This window comes from Silurus meridionalis, chromosome 3 (assembly GCF_014805685.1).
Source record: "Silurus meridionalis isolate SWU-2019-XX chromosome 3, ASM1480568v1, whole genome shotgun sequence".
NCBI classification, from domain to species: Eukaryota; Metazoa; Chordata; class Actinopteri; order Siluriformes; family Siluridae; genus Silurus; species Silurus meridionalis.
In genome coordinates, this window is record NC_060886.1 from 21,457,407 (window position 1) to 21,462,640 (window position 5,234).

The window sequence follows — 5,234 nt, forward strand, 5'->3', positions numbered from 1 at the left end:
TTTAACAGCCATTCTTTTAATAGTTTAATTAGAGTGTAATGATCTGAGTACTAATGATAATGGGTCTATAGTCAAAATAAATAACAAATTTCCTCTAGACAAGAAAAATATTGTGAGGTTACTTTATTTGTGGTTGATGATAAAGCAGGTGAATCCAGGAAATATTTTTTTTCTAAAAATTTCAAATTAATCTAACACATCAAATAAATAAATCCATTCAACTCTATGAAATGCCACTTCTGGATTGCATGCACCACATTAATATGTTATCAAATATAATGAAAAAGTGGTGCCCTTTAATAAAGCCTGTCTGGTCTTGTGAAATAATATTGGATATTATATACTCCATTCTAGAGGCCAGTACTTTAGATAAACGTCTAACATTAGATTAACATTTACATTTATTAAAGAAATAGGTCTATAAGAGCTACAGTCAAGGGCATGTTTATCTGGCTTCAGGAGAACGGTAACATGGGCCTGTATAAGACGTGAAGATCATTTGGATTGTTTAAGAGACTGACTGAACACACTAAGAAGCAAAGGAGATGGTTGTGGAGAGAATTTCTTTTGAATTTATACAATTAATCGTCAAGTTTGCCGATGACACGACAGTTGTGGGTCTCATCAGTAAGAACGATGAGTCAGCATACAGAGAGGAGGTGCAACAGTTAACAGCCTGGTGTAGAGCCAACAACCTGTCTCTGAATGTTGACTAAAGAGATGATTGTTGACTTCAGGAGAACAAAGAACAACCATTCTCCACTTATCATCGATGGATCCTCTGTGGAGCTCGTCAAGAGCACCAAATTCCTTGATGTTAATCTGGCGGAGAACTTCACTTGTTCGCTCAACACCAGCTCCATCACTAAGAAAGCCCTGCAACGTCTCTACTTTCTGAGAAGGCTGAGGAAAGCCCATCTCTCTCCCCGCATCCTGACCACGTTCTACAGAGGGACTATTGAGAGCATCCTAAGCAGCTGCATCACTGCGTCTTGGAGCGCAAGACCCTACAGAGGATAGTGAGGACAGCTGAGATAATCGGAGTCTCTCTCCCCACTATCACGGACACCACACACTTCAACTGCAAGACCAACAGCATTGTGGATGATCCCACACACCCTTCACACACACTCTTCACCCTTGTGCCATCAGGGAAGAGGTTCCAAAGCATTCGAGCTGTCACATCTAGACTGTGCAACAGTTTCTTCCCTCAAGCCATCAGTTGAGTGACTGATTTATACAACCTGGACTCAACAGACACTCGTACTCACTTCACACATCACTATCTTCAGCAATACCGATATTATATTACCTCAGTATTACAAACTGTTTTACATGCTGTTTACATGCTGTTTTTGCACATCCATTTTGACTGCTGCTATTGCATTTTTGCACAAACCCTTTTGTTTAGATTTGTTTAATTACAAGTACACTGCTGTACACAGTTCTCTCCGCACACTGCACTGTGTAATATACAGTAGGTTTACTAGCTTCACTACTTTGTGTTTTGTCTATTTGTCCTTCACTGTCTTGTGTTGTCTCTGTCAAGTCAAGTCAAGTTTATTTGTATAGCGCTTTTCACAACAGACATTGTCTCAAAGCAGCTTTACAGAAATCAACAGTCAAGGTGAATGGTGTGCATTTATCCCTGATGAGCAAGCCATGGCGACTGTGGCAAGGAAAAACTCCTTTAGATGTTATGAGGAAGAAACCTTGAGAGGAACCAGACTCAAAAGGGGAACCCATCCTCATTTGGGTGACATCAAGAGTTTGATCATAAATCTTTCAACAATACAGAACACTGGAGAGTGAGAACTAACATGAGCACTGGAGTATAAGATTATAAGTAAATGTTCTTTCTACAGTCTTTGGTATAAAAGTAGGAGCTACTGAGCTTAACATTTGTGATCATCACAGATCCAGCATCAGCTTCTCCATGGCAGAGCCTTTAAACACTCCAGGCGGTCCAATGTCAAACTCCACACATGCAGTGGGATCCAATTGGCACTGGTAGGTCTCTAGATGGTTCAGGATGTTTGCGAGTTCGGCATCTACTTCTTTAAAGTCCATAATCTTCATGAGGTGGGACGTGACTGGAGCTGGCCAAACCTCAGGAAGCCTCTGTCTGTGCACTGTTTGCACCATTTTACATGGCTTTGATTGAATCCTCTATCTTTTCAAGTTGTAGGTGAACATCAGGCGAGAATGTTGACATTGAAATTCTAAACTGTACAAATCTGAATTCCATTTTCTTTTTTAAATAGAATGAATTTCCTAGAGATCTACTGTAATTTCTTGCGATGTTTTCCTAGTCTTTGTAATTCTAAGCTAAGATGCTGAACTGTTGGGCAAGAAGATGACCTGCCATGTTTGTAAATCCTTTCATGAGCAAAAGCTAAATCACATTTTTTTTGTAAATCATATCTTGTCCTAAGACATTTTTCTTAATATAGTTCTGCTGTTGGGGCCAAAGCATACTGATGGTCTAAATTCTGTATAGATTTGATAAGTTTCTCCGATGTTTGTCTGCTTTCATTATTACGTAAGGTAGAGTACGATATTATTTCCACCTTATTACAACCTTGAATGTTTCCTATAATAATGATTGCGATATAGAGTCTGTTTCATTAGTTAGTAAAAAAAAAATTGTCTCTCGCATCAGATATGAATTGGCAAAAGTTTTCACCTGAAAGTAAAGTTGTATTTAGTCTACATATTGGCCGTGATTTGTAGTTATAAGAAAAATAAATATTAAGAATTTAGTGGTCTGATTCTACAATAACAGAGTATAATAACAATAATAAAATATACAAATATTTTTTAGTGATGGGATGAGCCTTTTATCGGTTAGAGAAATAGGCTATCCTGAGTGTGTGTGATGGACGTGAAAAGCAAGAGAATTTTCTTTTATAATAGAAACCTCAATGGATTCACACAGCCAGTTTGAGTCATACATCCTGCAAAAAAATTACATTTTAAAAAGGGGTATGGTCTTAGGATTGGAACGATCCATAGCTGTATACATCATACAGTTTAAATCCCCACCAAATATAAGATTTTAAGTGTTTAAAATTGTTGTTAAAATGGTCTGTTAAAGCCTCTTACATTTCAGCTTACAAAACGAACTGCTGAACTTTCGGTACTTCATCACTTTATTGTCCGTATCTGCCACTGTTTATCATTAGTTGTCTGTACGTCCAAAAACTGTAAAGATGCATTCTCTGTCCTTGCCATGTTCTGTCTTGCCCATTTTAGTGATTCTTCCATCTCCTGGAATCTGTGAAAACATATAACCAGTAGCTGGGGATGTATGCATCTGGTGTTTATGGACTTAGCAATTGGTGGACTCGTTAGAGTTCGGGAGTCCTTTAAAAAATTCTTGGCCTATGACTTCCATTAGCATCTTGAACTTGAAAGTAGGATGACCTTCCTATTCTCTGGAGCGTTTAAAATCCTGAGATTTGTTCTCTGCGGCCGGTTTTCCAAGTCATCAACTTGATTGTCTGGTTCCTCTCAAGGTTTCTTCCTTATGCCATCTCGGGGAGTTTTTCCTTGCCACAGTTGCTCATCAGGGACAAACATACTTACAAAGAACATATTTACATTTAATCACCACATTATCTGTGTAAAGCTGCTTTGAGACAATGTTCATTGTTAAAAGCGCTATACAAATAAAAATGAATTGAATTGAATTGAATCCATAATCATCGCATTTTGCTCTTTTAGAGTTTTGATAGTATCCTTCGTCTTCACCTCATATTACCAAAAAACCTTTGTGCATAACCCTGTATTTTTTTTTTGTGAACTGTCTAATAAACAACACAGTTAGATTTATTACATCATCAGCACTGAAAAATCTTTTTTTACCATTCATCACCTTACAAGTACAGTGTTGCTAAAAATGTGTCAACCTTTCCACAATTTTCTGTTTTCTAGAGAAATTTCAACTGAAATAAAGTCAGATATTCATAGAAATCCTATAAAAAACAAATTATGCAATAATAGTTTTTATATTTGTTTATTAAGCAAAATGACCCAAAAGTTCATCCTGTTGTTGGAAAAGGTACATGAAGATAGGAGTGCGAGTTCATTTAAAGCAGTAAATGATGTCACTTTCAATCAAGGGGGTCGCAATCAGTTGTAAGTTGGCAATATTCCCATGTTCATTAGGTCTTCACTATTAAAGCTGTATGGAAATGTGCAATGCATACAAAATTATTTTTAAAAAGTTTCCCCTTCACCAATTCATAGTGAGGTGGATTCTATACACATATTAGAAATTTAGCAGCAATGGGAATGTGTTAAATATTGAATGTCAAAAATCACTGCAAGGGCAGTGAGCCCACTATCAAGCAAACAATAAACAAGAACTGTGTGCATGGCAAGATAGCAAAGCTACTTAGAAGCTACATCAATACAATGCAATAAAAACACTGCTGCCTGTCTAAAAGTTGCTCAATAACATGTTAGCATGCCAGAAGCCTAATCGATGATAGTTCTGCAGACAGATAAATCCTGACTAGAATTTAAAATAATTTATTAAAAGCATTATGGGTTTTTTTAGGGGTTGAATTCCAACATAACCCAATCGTAACCTTAAAGCATAGGGACAGTGTCATGGTTTAGGCCTGCTTTGCTACTATTCTACAAGAGAATGTCAGGAATGCTATGCATTAACTGAAGCTTAACTGTAAATGAGTCGTGTTGTAGAAGGACCTAAAAACAACAGTTCTTGCAAAGAAAGTCATCACTAAGTTGAAGCAGTTTTGTAAGGAAAATACTGTATGCCAAAATTCTTCTAATCTATTATGCAGAAATTATCACAAGGTCCTAGGAATATTTTCTTGAAAGCAGTTACTGCTCAAATAGGTCACACCACACCAAAGGTTCACATAATTTTTGTGACCTAGATAGTCAATGTTGATTTTTCCTCAATGAATAAATAAACTAATATGTTTTCTATTATTTGATTAATTGTGTCCTCTTTATCTTCTTTTAGGGTTAAATAAAAATCTAATGGATACTTCAGCCACTTTTTACAAACATGCAAACAGATTCCTGTCAAGATTTTCATGCAACTCCTACAGTTCGATGCAGGGATATCGTCATCTTCACAAAATGGTAGAATGTGAGTGCACCATAATATTCAATTCATAGGTTCAACTCATAGTCTAATAGCACAAGTTTGGTGAGATAATCAAATAGGTTCCCTGAGAAACACACAATTGAGCCAA